Raw genomic sequence first — 24,033 nt, forward strand, 5'->3', positions numbered from 1 at the left:
AAATATGGAAGACTAATGTTAACCTCTTGAGGCCTTCTATCCCTTTCCCTTCTTTGGGAGTGATGTTTAGTATGTGAACTATGGCGCCCTCTATAATAGTCGCTAAGTTCTTCACTTAAACTCTTGCAAGAGTCATGACTACTATAGGAGGCATGTTTTTCTCTTTTCATTTATTTTATTATTTTTCTTCTTTCTTCCTCTCTTATTTTCTCTCTTTCATCTTGACTTGTTTCTTCCACTCTTTTTTTTTTCCTTTTTCTTTTCTCTCTTGTTTTTCTTTCCATAACTTGAGAGAACTCAACTCATCTAAGATTCTAGATAGAGGGTCCTTATGACTAGTACCCTCATCATTAACACTAGTTGAATGATGACTCATGTTGGTTTCTAAGTTGTGGTTCTTTCTTGTTGGAGGTTTGAAAACAAAAGGTAAAAGAAACTATGGTTGAAACTAGCCAAAATAAAAACTAAAAGAGGTGTGAAAGATAAGGTAAAAAAAAAACTAATTGGTAAAATGCAAGCTATCTAGGCGATTTGACAATGGAAGGTAAAAGAAATAAGCTATGAAAGTAAGCAAGAAATGAAAAACTAGGTGAATCCTAAGAGTGTTTGGATGACCACATTCAAGGTTCCCAACAAAGCACTCACTATCCTAAGCAAAAATTGCCTAAAATTATTACACACAAATGGAAGTTTGGTAACCTATTGGAGGCTCCCAACACACTTCCAATGAAATGCCTTTTGTTACAAAAACTTGAAAGCAATGAAGGTAAGTAAATTGCAAATTACAAAATTACAAAACGGTCCTCAATTTTGGTGGTTGTTCTCTCTTTGGTGATTCACTCAATTTGGAGTGCTTCTTAGTCCAATAGCTCTTAAGGTGGTTGGCCCCTTGCTTCTGGACTCAAATTCTTCAAGGGATGGCACCAATCCTCCTTCCAATTCCCTATATGGCAACCCACAAACAAGGAAACAAAGAGACAAGCAATAACCAAAGACCAAAAAAAAAATGAAATGAAAGCTAAACCAATGGAGTTTTAACAAGACAATTTTTCAAGGATTATTCAACAATTAAAGCAATGAAAAGGACATAGAAGCAAGCTAGGACTCAAAGAGAAACTTAGAATGGCTCTAGAGTAGAGTAAAAAAAACTGAAAAAAAAAGACTCAACAAAACTCTAGCTTTGGCACTTGTCTTCACACTAATTTTGAATTGAAATTTCCAATTATAGAATAAATTTTGAGCCAAAACAACAAGCACCCTTCCCTTTCACCTTTTTTTTCTGGATACTGATTTTCCTGCCAACTTGTGCGATTTTCATATTTTTTTCCTTTTATCCAAATCACTTGTTTCTTTTTTTATAACTTTTTTCCAGATGTCTAGAAAATTCAGTAAAAATTTAAGCTCAAAATTCGAAGTAACCAATTCTCAGTAATTTTTACAAGTTTGTATGCCCAAGCTGCCAGCACCAGCGATTTGTTTCTTTAAGCATGGTATATTGATTGCCTTGGGCTTACTTTCAACCTTCCTATGTATGTTGAACTCACTAGGATTGTTTACCACAGTTTTCGGAGTTCAATATTCACTTAGGATCAACATTTCAGCCAGCAATTCAATCACCAAAACTCAAATTCACAATAGACACAATCATAAAGAAACCTAAAAGTTCAAGAAAAGGTTCACAATCAAAGACTCTCTAAGAATTTTGCATGAACATGTTAAGGACTAATTAACATGAAAGATTTGACTCAAATCAAATAATAGGCTAAAAGAATTCCATACACTCATGAACAAATGAGTTAGACAAAGAAACAAGAAAATAAAATTCAGCACAACATAAGAAATCTTATGTGACAAGTTTCATGACTAGACATGACTTCTATGACAAAACTACAATAGGTGAACAAGTCACTCTAGATTTTTGAGGTTTTCTTCTACTTTAATATTTTTGTAAGAATTTTATGGTTTAGGTTTCAGCCACAAAAAATAACAAGACAAAACTCAAAGAAACCTAAACTCAACACAATTCATGGTTCAAGAACAAGAACAAGAAATTTGAACCATAGAAAATCAAATCTAACTTCTATAGCAAGTTTAATCGGTGGAAACTCTAAAGAATCATGTTAACAACATTTAGAACAAGACATGTGAGGAGATACATGGAGAAAAATGAAGAAACAACAATGGAAGAGAAGGTAAAGCAAAAAAAATTAATGGAGGTTTAAGGAGCACCTACTTGAAGCTCTTGTGCTCTGATTACCACTTGATGGAAGCTTGCTTGTGAAGATTCTATGGAGGCTGGATCTTTGAGCTCCAATGAGGTCCTTCAATGGTGATTTTTCACCATGGAGATGCAGCGGAAGGCAAAGGAGAAGAGGAGAGGGGAGGCACCATCCACCAGGGAATAAGCCAAGGAAGAAGGAGCTTCACCACCAAGAATTGCCTTGGATAAGAAGCTTGAAGAGGATGCTTTAATGGAGGAAAAGAAAGAGAGAAGGGGGGAGCACGAAATTGAAGGAATAAAAGAGGGAAAGAAGTGGAACTTTGAAGTGTATCTCATAAGACTTTCATTCATCAAAGTTACAACAAGTGTTACACATGCTTCTATTTATAGACTAGGTAGCTTCCTTGAGAAGCTTTCTTAAGAAAACTTCCTTGAGAAGCTTTCTTAAGAAAACTTCCTTGAGAAGTTTCTTTGAGAAAACTTCCTTGAGAAGCTAGAGTTTAGCTACACACACCCATCTAAAAACTAAGCTCACCTCCTTGAGAAGCTTCCTTGAGAAGCTAGAGCTTAGCTACACACACCCATCTAAAAACTAAGCTCACCTCCTTGAGAAGCTTTCTTGAGAAGCTAGAGCTTAGCTACACACCCCTATAATAGCTAAGCTCACCCCCATGACAAAAAAACATGAAAATACAAAAAAAATCCTACTACAAAGACTACTCAAAATGCCCTGAAATACAAGGCTAAAACCCTATACTACTAGAATGGCCAAAATACAAGGCCCAAAATAAGAAAACAATCTATTCTACTATTTACAAAGAAGAGTGGACCCAACCTTGGCCCATGGGCTCAAAAATCTACCCTAAGGTTCATGAGAACCCTAAGGCCTTCTTTATCAACTCTAGCCCAATCCTCTTGGAGCCTCTTGCTCATGGCTCTGGTAACTGGTCCTTTCCTAGGGAGGATTGCATCATCTAATGACCTGATCACTGCACAATTTCCACAAGTAGGGGTCATCCCAAATAAAATGCTTAGAATCACTTTTAATTTTATCTTTTTGGGCTTTAGATGCTAAGGGAGGAAAAAAAGAAGCAACTAAATAATTGACAATGTTAGCAAACCAGGGAGTAGAAAGAGAGTTAGAAATACTATACAGTATATACAAATGATCATCCGGGAAATCATCCCGAATGGTTGAATTCGCATCTGTTACACGTTCGATCCGACTCAAATGATCAGCAACTAAATTTTGTGCTCCGCTCCTATCATGAATCTCCAAGTCAAACTCTTGGAGCCAGAGCATCCATCGGATCAACCTAGGCTTAGAGTCAGCCTTCTTCAACAAGTACTTTAGAGCTGCATGGTTAGTATAAACAATCATGCGGGTACCAAGCAAATAAGATCGAAATTTTTCAAGAGCAAAAACTATGGCTAGAAGCTCCTTCTCAGTAGTAGTATAATTCGCTTGGGCAGCATCTAAAGTCCTAGAAGCATAGTATATCACCCTGGGCAATTTATCAATTTTCTGAGCAAGGATAACCCCCAAATCATAATTTGATGCATCACACATAAGCTCAAAAGGGGCTGTCCAATCGGGTGCCTGGATGATGGGGGTGGTAGTCAGCGCTCTTTTGAGGCAATCAAAAGCCTCTTTGCATCTGTCATTAAAGTCAAACTCCACCTCCTTTTGCAACAAGTTGGACAGTGGAAGGGCTACTTTGCTAAAATCCCTTATAAAGCGCCTGTAGAATCCTGCATGACCAAGAAAAGATCGCAGCTCTCGCACACAAGAGGGGTAAGGCAATTGTGAAATAACAGAAATTTTTGCAGGATCTACTTCAATACCCTTATTGGAAATAATGTGGCCTAAAACTATACCTTGCTCAACCATAAAATGACATTTTTCAAAATTTAGAACAAGGTTAGTTTCAATGCATCTATTCAAAACTTTTTCCAAACTATCCAAACAACCATCAAAAGAGGATCCATATACAGTGAAATCATCCATAAACACCTTTATGCAATTTTCTAAGAAATCACTGAAAATACTAATCATGCATCGTTGGAAGGTACCAGGGGCATTGCATAGGCCGAAAGGCATCTTCCTATAGGCAAAAGTGCCGAAGGGGCAGGTGAATGTGGTCTTTTCCTGATCCTCAGGAGCAATAGTAATTTGCATATAACCAGAAAAACCATCAAGGAAACAGTAGTGAGATTTACCTGCCAGGCGCTCAAGCATCTGGTCAATGAATGGCAGGGGAAAATGGTCCTTTTTGGTAACTTGGTTCAGCCTCCTGTAGTCAATGCAGACTCTCCAACTGTTCTGCACCCGAGTAGGAATCAGCTCCTCCTTCTTATTTTTTATCACTGTGAGGCCGGTCTTCTTCGGGACTACCTGGACGGGACTCACCCATTGGCTGTCGGAGATAGGATAAATGATTCCAGCTTGCAAAAGCTTGGTTATATCCTTCTTCACTACATCAAGAATCACCGGGTTGAGTCTTCTTTGTGGCTGTCTTACTGGTTTAGCTCCATCCTCTAAATTTATTCGATGCATACATGTGGATGGGCTAATACCAGGAATGTCCGCCAGGGTCCAGCCTATAGCCTTCTTATGCTTCTTGAGAACATACAACAACTTCTCCTCTTGCTCATCAGCAAGGGAGGCAGATATAATCACTGGAAAACTTTTGCTATCATCCAAGTAAGCGTATTTTAAATTTGATGGCATAGGCTTCAATTTTGGTGTGGTCGGCTGGATAGTGGTAGAAGGAGATGGTTTCTCAGCCTGTACCTCATAAAGAAAGTCAGAGGTATGTGTACTTCCTGAAACATGGTTAGTCCTATCTGACTCTATAAAATCAATCTCAAGAGGTAAAACACCACCACCAGACATGCAATCAATATCAATTTCAGATTCACTTTAAGCATCAAATTCAGACATAAGATCAAGTACAATTTCAGACTCAATGCATGAAGAGTGAGAGGCATGCAGATTAGAGTAAAGATCAGTCATGTATTCATCAACAACATGGTCAATTATTTCAGCACGAAATACAGAAAGATCTTCAAATGGGTATTTCATAGCATCCAGAATATTAAAATGAATAGTTATATCACCAAACTCCATGGATAGTGTGCCTGCATAAACATCTATCTTAGTTGTAGCAGTTTTCATAAAGGGTCTGCCTAGAATGATGGGAACTGATCCTTGAGAAAATCCATCTTCCATATTCAAAATATAAAAATCAACAGGGAAAATCAGTTCACCAACTCTAACTAAGACATCTTCTATGAAACCAACAGGGTAGGCAACACTTCTATTAGCTAAATGAATTACCACATCAGTTGACTGCAAGGGACCTAGAGATAGAGAATTAAAAATAGACAGAGGCATAACACTAACAGAAGCTCCTAAATCTAGCATGGCATTGTCAAACTTACTATTCCCTATAATACAAGGTATGCTGAATGTACCTGGATCTTTACATTTTTCAGGAATTTGGGGAACAGATTTACCAATCAATGCGGAGACATTTCTGCCCATGCTAATTCGTTCACTTTCTTTAAGCTTCCGCTTATTAGTGCATAGCTCCTTCAAGAATTTAGCATATCTTGGAATTTGCTTAATTGCATCCAGCAGAGGTATATTTACCTCTACTTTTCTAAATGTTTCCAAGATCTCTTTCTCTGCCTCTTCCTTTTTTTTGTTGGAAACCGCTCTTGGAGGGAATGGAAGAGGGGGGATGTGCAAATCAGAATTACCAGTGGAAGAAGATTCACCTGCACAGAAATTGTTAGGTAAATTTTTGTCATCACCTTTTTCTGGAGTAGAGTGAAGTTTGGCAGTTTGTAGATAAGGAAGGGGCTGCAGGTTGAGGTCCTTGGCACTGCTTTCCCGACCTCAATGAAATGGCACTGACATTTTTGGGATTTTGGACAGCTTGAGAAGGTAGCTTGTCAGAATTCTGGGACTGTTGTTGATTCAATTGTGTAGCTAATTGTCCCATCTGATTGGTCAAGCTCTGAATGGAAGCTCTGGTCTCTTGTTGAAACTGCATGTTCTGCATAGTCATTTGCCTCACAAGTTCTTCGAGGGAAGGTTGTGGAGGGGCCTCAACTGTTTGCTATTTCTGGGGCTGTTGCTGTTGTTGGATTGGTGGAGGAATGTATGGTCTGCTTGGGCCAGCAGCATTTTGGAAGGAAGGAGTAGGCTGCTGCTGTTGTTGCTGAGGGCTAGACCATCTGAGATTAGGGTGATTCCTCCATCCAGGGTTGTATCTGTCGCTGGAGAGGTCATAATTGTTCTGCTGAGGTTGATTTTGCTGCTGAGGTTGAGGAGGTCTATTGTAAATATTTGCAGCATAAGCTTCGGGCTGCTCAATTGCTCTAGGTTGCTGCATGGAAGGACAAAGGTCTGTATGGTGGTCAGTAGAGGAGCACAAACCACAGACCCTTGCGACAGGTACAGATTTCTGGTTCAAGGCCAGCTGGGTTACCAAGTTAACCAATGCATCCAGTTTGCCTTCAAGCTTCTTAGTTTCAGATGATGCAGCTGAGTTTGTAGCTACCTCATGCACTCCTCTAATGACTATAGCATCATTTCTGGTGCTAAACTGCTGGGAGTTGGAAGCCATCTTCTCAATTAAATTTCTGGCTTCAGCAGGAGTCATGTCTCCAAGGGCTCCACCACTGGCAGCATCTATCATACTTCTCTCCATATTACGGAGTCCTTCATAAAAATATTGGAGAAGCAGCTGCTCTGAAATCTGATGGTGAGGGCAACTGGCACATAGTTTTTTAAATCTCTCCTAGTACTCATACAGGCTCTCTCCACTGAGTTGTCTAATACCTGAGATATCCTTCCTGATGGCTGTGGTCCTAGAAGCAGGGAAAATGTTTTCTAAGAATACTCTCTTAAGGTCATCCCAGCTCGTGATGGACCGTGGAGCAAGGTAATACAACCAGTCCTTTGCCACTCCCTCTAAAGAATGAGGAAAAGCCTTCAGAAATATATGATCCTCTTGGACATCTGGGGGTTTCATGGTGGAGCAGACAATATGAAATTCCTTCAAATGTTTATGCAGGTCTTCACCTGCAAGGCCATGAAACTTTGGAAGCAAATGAATCAGTCCAGTTTTAAGAACATATGGGACATCCTCATTAGGGTACTGGATGCACAAGCTTTCGTAGGTGAAATCAGGTGTAGCCATTTCCCTTAGAGTCCTCTCACGGGGTGGAGGTTGAGCCATGTTCTCAGAATGTTCAAAATCAGAATGCTCAGAATCAAAATGCTCAAAATTATAATGCTCAAAATCAGGATGTTCAAAATCACCAATAACAGAATGCACAGATTCACCAATAATGGAATGCTCAGGATGATCAAAAGGTATAAAATGATGGCTAACTAATCTATGAAATGTCCTATCTATCTCAAGATCAAGGGGTTGTAAGTCAGATGGATTGCCTCTAGTCATACACTACATTCAGCATGCACAACTAGTTGCCTTGTCATGTAAATAAAGGTACAGGTTTGAACTTTAGCTACCCTCAAATGATATCCAAATGACTTGAAATTTTGTGAGCAACCTTATAAAATGATGAGAAGATAGCACAAAAAATTGCAGGCAAAAATTCAAAGTCTAACTATGGAAGCTAAAAATGGTAGGTTAAGAAAAATAAGTGAATAAAACTTGAAAAATAAAAAACTTTTGACAGAATCACTTTTTCTGGAAGATGGAGACCTCAGCCAGCCTACGGCAGGCTGCCACGGCGTAGGAAACAAACACAAAATTTGCTACTTTTTTGGAACTTTCAAATCTGACCAAACTAAAGGCTCTAGCTATTTTTCCCACAAAATATAGATTAAAAGAAGTTACCACAAAAAAATTCAGCCAAAAATAACAACCCTAGCTACTAAAACAAAAAATCTCAAATAATTCAGCAAGGGTGGTCGCTAAAATCTGTCTCTACTTGATTTCTACTACTACTCTGTTTTGCCGCAAGCAAAAGTGGTTGCTAAGTCCATCGCAAAACACTATTCACAGCAAAACACCCAAAACTGAAACAGGGAAAGCGCTTAATAGGAAAACTGAAACAGAACACACACTAAACAAAATACCAGGTCACTAAACAACACTAACACACATACTAACAATTAAACTTAAAACACGAAAGAATTAAACACACAACACTAGCTAGTTATTATGAACCTTTGGACACTGCTCCCCGGCAACGGCGCCAAATTTGATCGAGGCCGTACCCGAATAAAATAAACATGAAAGTACAGTAACTAGGAAGTGATCCTAGGTCGTTTCCCAACGAGCAATGATAAACCAATTGTTCATAATATGCTTGCAGTAAAAGTAACGATGGGGGGGGGGGGTTTGTTTGTTTTGTGATTTAAGGAGCAGAAGAAGTAAACTGGAATACGAAACTAATAATATTAAAATTGGGTTGTTTCCTCTGATTCAGAAGCCATTCTCTTATCCTGGGTTATGGAGAATTCGTCCCTAACAGTTAACCACTTAATCGAACCCTATTTCAATTTACTAAGCGAAAATCAACCTAGGGTTGTCAATACGTGATTAGGCACCACATACACCAGTTAGCCCTTCGTCCATTAAGCATGAACGCAAGTTAGGCTCAGAGGCAATTAATCGAACACGAAGCGTGCACTGATTAATGTTCACGAATTTGGGTTAACTGGTGAAGGGAAAACTGCCAGGGAACCACATTATAAACGAAACCTCAAAGAGAGTTGGGCTTCTTCCTCAGAAGGAAACAACACCAGAATAATTAGCCTTCCATAGATTCAAACAGAAAACGTAAATGAAACATGAAGCAGAAACGTAAATAAGCTGAAACGTAAATAAACAGAAATGTAAATAAGCAGAAACGTAAATGAGACAGAAAGGAAAATCAAGACAGAAACATAAATGAAAGTAGAAGAAGAAACAAGAACGAAATTGTAATTAGAAACAGGAAATGGAAAATTGCATTAAGAACGAAACAGTAGCATTAGAACAGAAAAACTTCAAAACCATAAACCCTAAGCTCTGAATAATAGTCTAACAGAATGCCTTGCACGAATCCCAAGGCTGCTATTTAAAAAGAGTCACTCAAAGTCACTGGGCCTATTATAATACTCTGGCCCAAAACGAAATAAACACTGAACCACATAAAATAAAATTGCGAAATTTCCTAATTAGAAATTAACTAAGGTAAGCGCTGCTTTATTTGCCCTCTTCAAGTCCACAACCAAAATCCGGATTAAGCTCAATGTTTCATTAATTCCTGAAATTAGATTAAAAACATCAAATTAGCTAAATGAGCCCAAATAATAAAACTGCCTAACTAATTGACAATTAAGACCAATCAGTAATTAAAATGGTGCCAAAAAGGGTTTAGAAAATAGAAGAAAATGATGGCACATCATGCATCCTCCACCATCAAATCTTAGTCGGAGCCCCATGAATTGATTTCCATTCATGCATCCTCCACCATCGAGTCCGGAGCCCCACGAATTGATTGCCTAGCACTGTTCGTGCATCCTCCACCATCAAATCTTAGTCGGAGCCCCGTGAATTGATTGCCATTCATGCATCCTCCACAATCGAGTCCGGAGCCCCACAAATTGATTGCTTAGCGTTGTTCGTGCATCCTTCACCATCTTATTCGGAGCCCCATGAATTGATTGTCATTCATGCATCCTCCGTTATCAAGTACGGAGCCTCCAGTGAGGGGAAAATGCGGTTTTTTTGTTATTTTCCCAATCGATTCCCTCACCAAACATGTGTATACGTATATATTATGTTATTTTTGTTTGTTTGTTTGTTTGTTTTGTGTTGTGCAAAGAAAGAAGAAGGAGAGACGGGAGTCACTTATTTCAAATCGTTTTGGGTTGGAACTATTGTGATTGAGATCAATTAATTCCCCATGATGGGCAAAGGATGGCCTTCGGGAGTCATCATAGATTAATTACGGAAAGGGTTAAGACGGACGAAATCAGTGTTTTATCTTTGCTTTCCTCCTATCTCCGATAAAAGGTAAGTAAAGAGGGGCAACTATCATACCCTAATTTCGTCTGGGGACCATTATTTGATGGAATGCAACCTTTGCTTGACCGCTTCGAGGTACTTGGGACCCATTGTTGCACGATACGTGAAGTTCCATAACATGCCAGAAGTCAAAAGAGAGCATTGTTGCACGATCCGTGAAGTTCCGTAACATGCCGGAAATCAAAAGGAAGCATTGTTACACAATCCGTGAGGTTCCGTAACATTCCGAAAGCCAAAAAAGGGATGATTACGTAATCCGTAAGGTTCCGTAACATTACGGAAGGAAAACAAGTATCGTTACAGAATTCGTAAAGTTCTGTAACGTTACGGAAAAAGAATCAGCAAAAAAAGGCAGGGGGTGTATTTAGTAAACAGAGGGGTGCAAATAGCAACTAGGCCCACTTGGGCCTTCCAAGATGTTCCTCCAGAGGAGGAAGCAACCTAGCTTGCCTGGGCGAGTTGGGTGGCAAGCTTCTCCCTCTTTTCCCAATAACTAGGGGAAGGAGGGAAGAATAAAAACGTTCAACCCTCCTGGTATCTGAGGATCACTTGAAATTAGTGAAAAAAATCGTTTCCGTGAAGAAAATCCAAGCTGAGGCGCTTCCGTAACGCGTCCAAAACATTTCCGTGGGTGATTCCGTGAAGATTTTCCGCCGTCTTTCGTTCGTTCTTTGTCGTTCTTCGGTCTTCAACCGGTAAATTCTCGAAATCGAACTTTTCAATTCATTCTATGTACCCTTGGTGGTCCCCACTTGTTTCGCGTACTTTTATTTTCATTTCATTTACTTTCCGTACCCCTTTTTGACGTGCTTTAGTAATTTATTTAAGTCATTTTCTCGCCTAATCAAAAAATAAAATAAATTTCCACCGATAATTTGAATTGTAACATCTGTTAATTTCTGTTAAAATGAAATCCGACCGTTCGGTCATGCCGTAACCACGTGGGAAACCAAAAAAAGAGGTAAAATAATAATATAATAATCAAAAAATATCTTTTAGTAAAATAAAACAAAAAATCAATCGGATGTTTCTCTTTGGGATTTTTTCTTTCTTAATTGAATTGACTAATAACTAAAGTGAAACTAAGGCTAAAATCAACTCACAAAATCAAGCTTTGTCCGCAAAAATCATTGAAAGAACGTTTTAAGGTCCAACGCCTTAAACGGTCCTCTTTGCTTTTTATCGATTAACATGGACCGTTCAAAAGCGTAAAATCAACACATCACTGCCTTTTGAAAGAACTACGTAGGTCTGATTTCCTCTTCGATGGAGGGTACGTAGGAGCAAGAGCCCCGCTTTTGTCGACCTCAAAAATAAAAAAATAAATAAAAGTTTAGATACATAATTTCACACAATTCTAATCTAAGGCTGTTGTTCTTTGGGACAAACGTGAGAGGTGCTAATACCTTTCTCAAACTTAAAGATAACTCCCGAATATGGAATATTCTTCATGACCGGTTTCCTTTGGTTTTTCTAACGTTTTCCTTTCAATAAATGTTGGTGGCGACTCCGCGCATTTTCCTCCTATGGAAGACGCACCCGTGAGCCTCGCCTCGCTCACCCGCAAAAGGGTAGGTTGCGACACTAATCTAATATGTACAAAGATAATTGGACCCAAACTTGGCCCATGGGCTCAGAAATCTACCCTAAGGTTCATGAGAACCCTAGGACCTTCTTTAGCAGCTCTAGCCCAATCCTCTTGGAGCCTCTTGCTCATGGCTCTAGTGACTGGTCCATTCCTAGGGAGGATTGCATCATCCCCTTCCCCTTGAAGAGGATTTGACCTCAAATCTGTTAGTTCCTCCTCCTCAATATCAGCTCCACCTGCAAAAGGAATGAAATAAAAAATGTTAAAAGTGGTGCTGACTCCATACTCTTCTGGAAGGTCCAACCTATAGGCATTGTTATTGATCCTCTCAAAAACCTGGAAAGGTCTATCCCCTCTAGGGCTAAGCTTGGATTTCCTTTTAGTAGGGAATCTATCCATCCTAAGATGGAGCCAAACCTAGTCACCCTTATTAAGAATTAGCTCTTTTCTTCCTCTATTGCCTTTAGTTGAATACACCTTTGTTTGGTTCTTTATTTGGTTCTTAACCCTCTCATGCAACTTCTTTACAAACTTTTATCTAGATTCCCCTTCTTTATGTATAAAAGAAGTGTCCAGTGGAAGGGGAATAAGGTCTAACGGTGTTAGAGGATTGAACCCATAGACAACCTCAAAAGGGGATTTCTTGGTGGTTCTATGAACCCCCCTGTTGTAGTCAAATTCTACATGATGAGGAAGATACTCATCCCAAGACTTATGGTTGCCTTTCAGAAGAGCCCTTAAAAGGGTGGATAAAGACCTATTCACTACCTCTGTTTGCCCATCAGTTTGTGAATGACAAGTGGTAGAGAAAAGAAGTTTAGTTCCTAGCTTAGCCCATAAGTTTTTCCAGAAGTGGCTAAGGAACTCAGCATCTCTATCTGACACAATGGTCTTAGACAAACCATGGAGTCTCACAACTTCCCTGAAAAAGAGTTTTGAGATGTGGGAAGCATCATCCACCTTGTGGTAGGGTATAAAGTGTGCCATCTTGCTAAACCTATCCACCACCACAAAGATAGAGTCTACACCTCTTTGGGTTCTAGGAAGCCCAAGGATAAAGTCCATACTAATGTCTATGTTGGATCAAGTGGCCTCGAAATAATTAAGAAGGGGGCGGGGTTGAATTAATTATTACCAGACCTTTACTAATTAAAAATTACCCTTCTTAGGCTTTTACTATGTTGTTAAGAAAATAAAGAATAGAAAAAGAAACTTAACCAAAAGTAAAAGTGGGAATTAAAGTGCACAACGGAAATTAAAAAAGTAAGGAAGAAGGAGACAAACACATAAGAGTTTTATACTGGTTCGGCAACAACTCGTGCCTACATCCAGTCCCCAAGAGACCTGCAGTCCTTGAGATTTCTTTTCAACCTTGTAAAATTCCTTTTACAAGCAAAGATCCACAAGGGATGTACCCTCCCTTGTTCTCTTTGAACAACCTAGTGGATGTACCCTCCTCTAGAACTGATCCACAAGAGATGTACCCTTTCTTGTTCTCAGTCAACAACCCAAGTAGATGTACCTTCTACTTGTACCACAAAGGATGTACCCTCCAATGTGTTAAGACAAAGTTCTCAGGCGGTTAGTCCTTTGAAATCTTTTGTTTATGGGAAAAGGAAGAATCAAAAGAATTCTTAGACTGTGTCGTTTTGAATTCTTTGACAAGGGAGAAGGGAGACACAAAAGAATTCAGGCGGTTAGTCCTTCGTTCTTTTGGAAAAGGGAGAAGAGACACACAAAATGAATTCAGGCGGTTAGTCCTTGGCGAATTCTTTTTGGCAAAGGGAGAAGGGAATGAAAAATATGAGTAGCACAAGTTTTTGAACAAAGAACTTTTCTTGGAAGAGAAAGTTTTGAACAAAAACTTTTAGAAAGATGAAGAGAAGATGAAATAAGAAAGTTCTGAAAGAAATGAAAGAAGATGTTTGAAAGATAGATTGAAAGATAGAATGATTGAAAGAGATGATGGATATGAATGAGATTATTCTAATGTTTCATGCCAAGGTCACATATTTATAGTTTCTTGATGACTCAAGTCAAAAATTGTAACTCTTGGCAATTCCTTTAAAACTAATCACTTAAAAAGTTATGACTTTTAAAAGAATCTTCAGAAACAAGTCACTTGAAGAAATGTGACTTTTGGAAATGAATTTTTCGAAAACAGTCATTGATAATCGATTACCATAAAGGTGTAATTGATTACACATCAACAAATGTGACTCTTCATTTTGAATTTTGATAATCTTAACGTTTTAAAACACTTGTAATCGATTACTACAATCTGGTAATCGATTACTAGAGAGTAAAACTCTTTGGTAATGATTTTGTAAAAAACTTCTTGTGCTACTCAATGTTTTGAAAAACTTTTTAATACTTATCTTGATTAAGTCTTCTCTTGATTCTTGAATCTTTGAGTCTTGAATCTTGATCTTGATTATTCTTGAAATCAAATTTCCTCTTAATCCTTGAAGTGTTCTTGACTCAATCTTGAACTCATTCTTGAAAGTCATCATCTTTGTTATCATGAAGTGATCTTGACTTTTGAGCTTTTTGTCATCATCTTTGTTATCATCAAAACTCCTTGAATCAATCTTGATTCATCATGAAGCTTTCTTCTACAGTCTACCCAAGGTGCAAATGGGATGGGTAAGGGTGTGTATAGCCCATGAGGCATCACTCTAGACTTGGCTTGTAAACAAGCCACACACCTAGTGCAATGCTTATGGACATCTTTCTTCATATGGGGCCAATAAAACTTTTCTTTCAGTAAGACAAGGGTCTTGTGTATCCCAAAGTGGCCCATGAGCCCACCCTCGTGGCTCTCTTTCACAAGTAATTTCCTAATGGATCCTTGGGGTATGTGTGAGATCAAGTGGCCTCGGAATAATTAAGAAGGGGGGATGAATTAATTATTAATGTGTCTTGACTTATTAAAAAAATTTATCCTTCTTAATGTTACTAGATTCAACTAGGCTTTTACTACAAAGTTAAGAAAGTAAAGAACAGAAATCGAAACTAAACCAAAAGTAAAAGCGGCAATTAAAAGTACACAACGAAAATTAAAGAGTGTAGGGAAGAAGAAAAACACAAGATTTATACTGGTTCGACAACAACCCATCCCTACATCCAGTTCCCAAGCAACCAACGGTTCTTGAGATTTCTTTCAACCTTCTAAAATCCTTTACAAGCCAAAGATCCACAAGGGATGTACTCTCCCTTGTTCTCTTTGAAAAACCAAGTGGATTTACCCTCCTCTTGAACTGATCCACAAGAGATTTACCCTCTCTTGTTCTTAGTATAACCACCCAAGTAGATGTACCCTCTACTTGTGCCACAAAGGATGTACCCTCCAATGTGTTAAGACAAAGGATTCTCAGGCAATTAGTCTTTTGAATCTTTGTAAGCGGAAACAAAAGATATCTCAGGCGGTTAGTCCTTTGAAATCTTTTGTTTAAGGGGAAGGGAAGAATCAAAAGAATTCTCAGGCGGTTAGTCCTTTGAATTCTCATGGAAAGAGAGAAGGGAGACAAAAAAGAATTCAAGCTGTTAGTCCTTCTATCCTTTTGGCAAAGGGAGAAGAGATGAAAAGATAGCACACTTTTGTTTTCTGTAGAATTTTCACTTGCAGAAAAACAAAACTTAGAAAGTTTTTTGGCAAAGGAAGAACAAGAAGAGAGACGAGTAGAAAGGAATTCTTAGAAGTTCTCAAAAATTGTTAAAGAGTTGTAAAAGTTCTTTTGAATGCAAGTCAAGGTCTTACTTTTATAGACTATTCATGTCTAGTCAAGAAAACCATTGGAAGAGTTATAACCTTGAAAAAATCATGTCAAGAGTTACAACTTTTGACCTTTTATTCAAAAGTTATCACTGGTAATCGATTACCATAATCATTTAATCGATTACACAATGCATTTTATTAAAGTTGTAACTCTTCACAATTGGATTTGAATTCCAACGTTCAGATACACTGGTAATCGATTACCAATATAGTGTAATCGATTACACCATTTGAAAAATATTTTGGAACGTTGCAAATGAGTTGAAAACATTTTGAAATCAAATTTAATCACTGGTAATCGATTACATGAAACTGGTAATCGATTATCAGAGAGTAAATACTCTGGTAACTTTGAAATTTTTTGAGAAAACTATTTTGTAAAACAAAATTGTGCTATGTTTGGATTAATGAAAAATACTTCCCTTGTGAAGTCTTGACTGTTGCTTCTCGATTTCTTCTCTTGAATCTTGAAATCAACTTCTCTTGAATCTTGAATCTTGATCTTGATTGTTCTTGAATCTTGAAACTTAATTGTTCTTAAATCTTGATTCTTGAAGCCTGATTCTTTGAAACTTGCTTAACTCTTGATTCTTTGGCATCATCAAAATAATCATGGAAGTCTTTGCTTCAACAGTATGCAAAGTTTTCCTTCTTTGAACAAATACCCCTCAACCAAATAGAATCCATCTTGGGCCTTTTTCCCATAACTCTCGTAAATGAGAGAAAAATGTTCATCTAAAGCATGCATGTCCCTAATGTTATCAAATCCTAAAATTTGAGCTCCTAGGAAGCAAAACAATGTATGTCTCCCAGAGAGGGCATCAACTACCACATTTGTTTTTCCCTTTTTGTATTTGATAACATATGGAAATTGTTCTAGGTACTCTACCCATTATGCATGCCTTTTGTTTAACTTGCTTTGCCCTCTAATGTACTGAAGTGATTAATGATCACTATGAATGACAAATTCCTTGGAAACAAGGTAATGTTCCTATGTTTAGAGGGCTCTTATTAAGGCATAAAGCTCTTTATCATAGGTGGGGTAGTTGAGGGTGGCACTATGAAGTTTTTCACTAAAATAAGCAATAGGGTGCCCACCTTGTAACAATACAGCTCCAACTCCCACTCTAGAGGCATCACATTCTAGCTTAAAAGTTTTAGAAAAGTCAGGAAGAGCTAGAATAGGTGCCTTAGTAAGCTTTTCTTTGAGAAAAGCAAAGGCTTGCTCTTGTTTTTCACTCCAGATAAATGCCACATTCTTCTTCACCAGCTCATTGAGAGGTGATGCAATTGTAGAGAAATTAGGAAATAACCTTCTATAGAAGCTTGCTAACCCATGGAAGCTCCTAATATCTCCCACATTTTTTGGGGTGGGCCATTCTTGGATGCCCTTGATTTTCTAAGGGTCCACTAGGACCCCATTTCTACCAACTACAAACCCTAAGAAAACTATATTATCTACACAAAAGGTACACTTCTCTATATTTGCATAGAGGGTGTTTTTCCTAAGGACTGAAAGAACTTGCCTGAGATGTCCTAAGTGATCATCTAGGCTCCTACTGTACACTAAAATATCATCAAAATAAACAACTACAAATCTACCTATGAAATCCCTTAAGACATGATGCATAAGTCTCATAAAGGTGCTTGGTGCATTAGTGAGCCCGAAAGGCATCACTAGCCATTCATACAAACCAAACTTGGTCTTCAAAGCGATTTTCCACTCATCACCCTTTTTCATCCTGATTTGGTGATAACCACTTTTAAGATCAATTTTTGAAAATATATTAGCACCATGCAACTCATCAAGTCTAGGAATGGGGTGCCTATACTTTACAGTGATGTTGTTGATGGCCCTGCAATCTGTACACATTCTCCACGTACCATCCTTTTTGGGCACCAACAACACTAGCACAACACATGGGCTTAGGCTCTCTTGGACCCAACCCTTCTCCAACAATTCTTTGACCTCAAACTCTATCTCGCTAGTATCCTGAGGGTTAGTCCTATAGGCTGGCCTATTAGGAAGGCCTTCTCCTAGGACTAAATCTATTTGGTGTTCTATTCCCCTTAAAGGAGGTAGCCCCAGGGGGTATCTCTTTAGGAAATATATCACCAAATTCATGTTAGAGTTCTTGGACCTTTAGGGGTAAGGTCTCAAATGTAGGAATTGTGGCAATGCTAAGGGATGTTTCCCTTGATAGGAGAAGGTAGAAAGATTATTTAAGAATGAGTGCTCTTTTAATATCACCTTTTGTTGCAAAATGATTTTCCTTCTTAACAATTTTCTTGAAGGAATCCTTTCCCTCTTTTTCCTTCCCCTTGGCCTTTGAAGACAAGACCTTACTATCCTTCTTTTTCTTTTGTTTTTCTAGTTTTTCTTCCTCATCCTTCTTATCTTTCATACTTAGTTGATCTTTGGCCACCTGTGAAGGTGTTTGAGGATGCAACACAAATTTAGTGCCAAGATGGGTGAGGTTAATCTCATTAGTTAGGCCATTGTAAATGATCTTCCTACAAATTGTCACGGCCTTCCTAAAAGAATATGTCCTGCCTCCATGGGAACTATATCACAATTAACTTCATCCTTATATATCCCAAAGGGGAAAGGTACCTTCACTTGTTGGTTAACTATCATTTCCCCTTGCTCATTGAGCCACTGAAGTTTATAAGGTTTTTTTTTTGGGGGGGGGGGGGATGATAGTGAGGTTCAACTTGGAAACTAATCTTGTGCTATAACAATTGCAACAAGATCCACTATCCACAATGAGAGAACAAGTTTTATCTAAAATTTTGCATCTTGTATGAAAGATGTTCTCTCCTTGGGATTGAGATAGATCACAAGATTGACCTCTAAGGAGCCTTCTAACCATTAAGAAGTCACCTTCTTCATGGGGGTAGACTTCCTCACTAGACTTTTCACCCCTTACATCATCTTCACTTCCACTAGAGGAAGGGCAAGAAGTAGTCTCCTCTTGACTACTATAAATGTCTTGACCACTCATGATCATGGTTTTCTTTGTGGGGCATTGAGAGGCAATGTGATCTCTCCCAAGACATTTGAAGCATTTAATGTTGCTAGTCCTTTCTTGGGAACTAGTCTTAGGGGTGGATTTCTCTATGGTCCTACCCTTATCTGCCTTGGGTTTTGAAGGTGCAGCCCCCAAAATTCCATGGGCTTGGTCCTTCCTTGGATAAGAGTGAGAGCCATAAGATTTTGAAGAAGGCTTTCTTTTAAGTTGTTACTCCACTCTTATACAAAGTGGGACTAGCTCATCTAGGTCCTTATATGGAAGGAGTTCAACCTTGTCCCTCACTTCCATATTAAGACCACTAAGGAACCTAGCTATGCTTGCTCTTTCCTCCTCCCTAAGTCCAGCTCTTAAAAAGACTAGTTCCATTTGTTGTCTATATTCTTCAACACTCATACTCCCTTGTCTAAGCCTTTGGAGCTTGTCCATAAGCTCCCTTTCATAGTAGGAGGGAATGTGTCTATTCCTAAGGGCACTCTTAAGATCATTCCAATACTCTACTGGAGGATCCCCATGAATCCTTCATTCCCTAACAAGGGAAGTCCACCAATAGAGGGCCTACCCTTGAAAGCTAAGGGTAGCCAATGGAAATTTTCTCTCTTCCCTAATATGATGGTGTCATAACCTAATTTCGTCCATGTACCATTGTTTCATGGCATGCGACCTTTGGTTGACCGCTTCGAGGTACTTGGCACCCTTTGTTGCACGATACATGAAGTTCCGAGACATGCCGAAAATCAAAAGGAAGCATTGTTACGAAATCAAAAGTAATTACATGACCCGTAAGGTTCCGTAACCTTACGGAAAGAAAACAAGTATCGTTAAGAAATTCATAAAGTTTCGTAACGTTACGGAAAAAGAATCACCAAAAAAAAGCAAAGGGGGTGTATTTAGTAAAAAAAGGGGTGCAAATAGCAACCAGGCCCACTTGGGCCTTCCAGGATGTTCCTCCAGAAGGCGGTTGCTTTTGGAGGAAGCAACTGGCTCGCCTAGGTGAGCTGGGTGGCAAGCTCCTCCCCTATTTTCCTATAAATAGAGGGAGGAGTGAAGAAGAAAAGGGTTCAGCCCTTCTGGTACTTCGTAATCACTTGAAATTAGTGAAAAAAATTGTTTCCGTGAAGAAACTCCAAGCCGAGGCACTTCTGTAACGTTTCCGTGGGTGATTTCGCGAAGATTTTGAACCGTTCTTCGTCGTTCGTCGTTCTTCGGTCTTCAACTAGTAAGTTCCCGAAATCGAACTTTTTCAATTCATTCTATGTACCCTTAGTGGTCCCCACTTGTTTCGCGTGCTTTTATTTTCATTTCATTTACTTTCTGTACCCCCTTTTGACGTGCTTCAGTCATTTACTTAAGTCATTTTCTCGCCTAATCAAAAAATAAAATAAATTTCCACCGATCATTTGATTTGTAATATCCGTTAATTTCTGTTAAAATGAAATCCGACCGTTCGGTCATGTCGTAACCACGTTGGAAACCAAAAAAAGGTAAAATAATAATATAATAATCAAAAAATATATTTTAGTAAAATAAACCAAAAAAAGCAATCAGATGTTTCTCTTTGGGATTTCTCTTTCTTAATTGAATTGACTAATAACTAAAGTGAAACTAAGGCTAAAATCAACTCGCAAAGTCAAGCTCGTCCGCAAAAAATCACTAAAAAGGATTTTAAGGTTCGATACCTCAGTTTTTCTCACCAAGTGAAAATGGATCATTTTAAGGTCCAACGCCTTAAAAGGACCACCTTCCAAGTAAAAAGAATCGCTTGATTCACCCTTTTGAAAGAACTACGTAGGTCTGATTTCCTCTTCGATGGAGGGTATGTAGGAGCAAGAGCCCCGCTTTTGTCGACCTCAAAAATAAAAAAGAAATAAAAGGTTTAAATACATAATTTCATACAATCCTAATCTAAGGCTGTTGTCCTTTGGGACAAACGTGAGAGGTGCTAATACCTTCCTCAAACGTAAATACAACTCCCAAATCTGGATTATTCTTCATGACCGGTTTCCTTCGATTTTTCCGACGTTTTCCACAAATAAATGTTGGTGGCGACTCTGCGCATTTTCCTCCTTTGGAAGACGCACCCGTGAGCCTCGCCTCGCTCGCCCGCAAAAGGGTAGGTTGCGATAGTTGGCGACTCCACTGGGGACTGTTTTTGTGAGTTAGGCCTATTTTAGGAAATTGTGGAATTGTGAAACTTTGTGTGTGCATTTTTTTTAATTGTGTAAATATAATAAATGTTGTCTTTTCCACATTTTTACACTGCATTCTAAGCACCCACGGGTTTGAGTAAAAAAGGGACCCTATACCCGGGTCCATGGGAATTTAAGGAGTGGAGGTGAATCTATGGTCATGCTAGGTCTCCGACTTGCTTGTTAATAGTGTAACCTCATCTAGAGCTTTCTCTCTTTATAATGTGTTGTCGCTGGTATTCCATACCGCCGCAATATTATTATCTTGAGTGATGATACCTCTAGAAAACAGCCATGTGAGATATGGATCATTGGGAGTAGTTATTAGAGACCCCTACATATTATCCTATAGGTCCCCAAATAGGGGCATGGAGCAAACACGCTCTGTGCCATTTGTTCTCATGCATTCTTCTGCGAATAGCACATAAATTATAGTTTTGCTGTATAGCTAGTGATATTTTGTCTCTTTAGAATAATGCCTCACTTTTTAATGCATACGTTGGGGCGCCGCAATGCCTAGAACGTAGTATTGAAAGGATGGATCTTTTCGGTCTCGTATATGTAAAGTTACCACTTGTTTTTCTTTTCGTTTCATGCATGCACATTGCGTCATTCATATCGGAGCCTTGATTCACCCCTTTTTAGGTAAATGATGGGGACAAATCAAAACGGAAAAAGATTCTATCAAGTCAAGATTAAGGGCCTAGATGTCACCAGCCTTAAGGAGTTGGGACGGTTGATGGGACCCCTCCAAAGGCAAGCCTTCCGCAAAGTGTACGGAAAGATTTTAGATTTAACCACAGCGGAGGTATTTACGGAAGCCATTGTATCCCTCGCCCAATACTATGACCAGCCGTTGAGATGCATCACGTTTGGGGACTTCCAAATAGTACCGTCTGTTGAAGAATTTCAGGAGATTTTAGGATGCCCTCTTGGGGGAAGAAAGCCGTATCTTTTCTCTGGGTTTCTTCCCTCCTTGAGCAAGATTGCAGCTGTGGTCGGAGATTCAGCGAGAGAGTTGGATCGTATGAAGCAAACTCGAAACGGCGTAGTGGGCCTACCATGGAAATACTTGGAAGACAAGGCAAGGGATATGGCGAATCAAGAGAAGTGGGTCTCGTTTACGGATATACTAGCTTTGCTGATCTTTGGGGTTGTCCTCTTTCCAAACGTGGACGGTTTGGTGGACCTAGCCGCAATTGATGCTTTCCTTGCATATCACCATAGCAAGAAGAGCCCGGTGGTAGCTATCTTGGCGGACTTATTTGATACATTTGACCGAAGGTGCGAGAAGAACAGCGCACGGATTGTCTGTTGCTTGCCCGCTCTTTGTGTGTGGTTGGTTTCGCACCTATTCCAACAAGACATAAGGCACTCGTGTTCGCTTCAAAGTTATCGCTCGTGCGTCGAAAAGAGAAAAGTAGATTGGGACCAATACTTGGTTGGGATAGGAGGCAGCACAATCAACTGGTTTCCTCGATGGAAGGAAGGAAAGGAGGGACTTCTCTTCTCATGTGGGGACTACCCAAATGTTCCGTTGATAGGGACGAGGGGTTGTATTAATTATAATCCCGTACTTGCCATAAGACAGTTAGGGTACCCCATGATGGGAGCACCGACAGAAGAGAGCCTCTCGCCTTTCCTTGTGAGAGATTTCGGCACGCAAAGTCTCAAGATTGTACAAAGAGTCCGCAAGGCGTGGGAAAGCCCGTTAAGGAAAGATAAAGAACTTAGGGGCATCCGTAATGGCATCATCGGTGGTTATCATGAATGGCTAAGAGTTCATACACGAGGGTTAGATTGGCTCTCCAAGTTGAAAATTATCAATGAGGAGAACTTCGAAGCTCCAGAAGAGGATGAAGAAGTCCAAGCTCTAAAATCAGAGCTAGGAAAGGCAAGACTCGCCAAAGAAAAATTCAAGTCAGCCACTACAAACATCCGGAAAGAGTGTGCCAAGTTATGAGAGGAAAATGCGGCTACCGCAAGATCCCTTGAACAAGAAACCAAGAGGGCTCGCAAGGAAGAGCATGGCCAAGATAAATTTTGAGGAGCTTTGTGGGGCAGCAACAATGAGCTCAAGCTCCGGAGAGAGGAAAGAGACTAGTCATGAGTACATGGCATGGTCTTAAAGGACAAGTTAGCTGCTTGCTCAAGATCCAAGAGGAGTTTGGCCCAACACTTAGAAGCCACGGAGCAAAGCATGCTAGCTATAATAGGGCAGTACAAAGAAGAGTTAAACCAGTCTTTGACCCATGAACAAAAACTAGTAGAGGACTTCGCACAAGCGTACGCCGAGAAGGAAGCAAGAGGGAGGGTGATTGATGTGTTGCATCAAGAAGCGACCATGTGGATGGATAGGTTCGCCTTGACCTTAAATGGAAGTCAAGACCTCCCATGACTACTAGCCAAAGCAAAGGCCATCGCTGAAGTGTCTTCAGCCCCAGAGGAAATTCACGGGCTAATCAATTATTGTCAACACATGATAGATTTAATGGCCCATATAATTAGAAACCGTTAGGTTCTGTTGTAACACTTTTGTATGATCTTGGCTAGATAAAAGCTTTTGTTCCTTTTTATAAAAAGAGAAGTTCTGAAACTCATCACGTTGTCTAAAAAAGGCCTTGAGGTGGATCCAAGTGCTATGATCATTCATTAGCATATTCATGTTTTGGTGGCATACTCACCACTGTTTGTTTCTTTAGGGAACTCACCATAACTAAAAAAGCGCAAAGGCACCCCTATAACACTCGATCCAGAAGTAAGATGGATAACGAAGAGGGAGTGCAAGAACAGATGAAGGCCGACCTATCGGCCTTAAAAGATCAAATGGCTTCTATCACAGAGGCCATGCTAAAACTTCAAAAAACTATAGAAGATAATGCTACGGAGGCCGCTTCCAATACAGCTAGGGAAGTGGAACCGGTGCTACAGCCCGCAATAAACTTGGGCCGAGACAAAAACGCGACAGGTTTTAATCGGAGGTATAGTCCTCAAGCCTACCCTTATGGTTTGCCTCTAGACTTCACTCCTCGTACCGCTCCAGACGATTTGAGCCAAGCCCCTATCTTCGAGGGGCAGCTCCCTCCTCAAGCTGACTATCCTCTGCAAGAAGATGATGAAGGAGATGCCCATTTAGGCCCTCTACTTCCCCTCAAGGAACTAGGC

At 39.5% G+C, this 24,033-nt stretch overlaps 1 non-coding gene across 1 annotated transcript; it reads left to right on the forward strand.

The window, feature by feature from the left end:
- Positions 1-6,988: 6,988 nt before the first annotated feature.
- On the forward strand, positions 6,989-7,095 carry LOC114394288. Its single transcript, XR_003662694.1, has one exon. It is a non-coding gene; the product is annotated as a small nucleolar RNA R71 (small nucleolar RNA).
- Positions 7,096-24,033: the final 16,938 nt, after the last annotated feature.

The sequence above is a fragment of the Glycine soja genome, chromosome 17, assembly GCF_004193775.1.
Source record: "Glycine soja cultivar W05 chromosome 17, ASM419377v2, whole genome shotgun sequence".
Taxonomy (NCBI): domain Eukaryota; kingdom Viridiplantae; phylum Streptophyta; class Magnoliopsida; order Fabales; family Fabaceae; genus Glycine; species Glycine soja.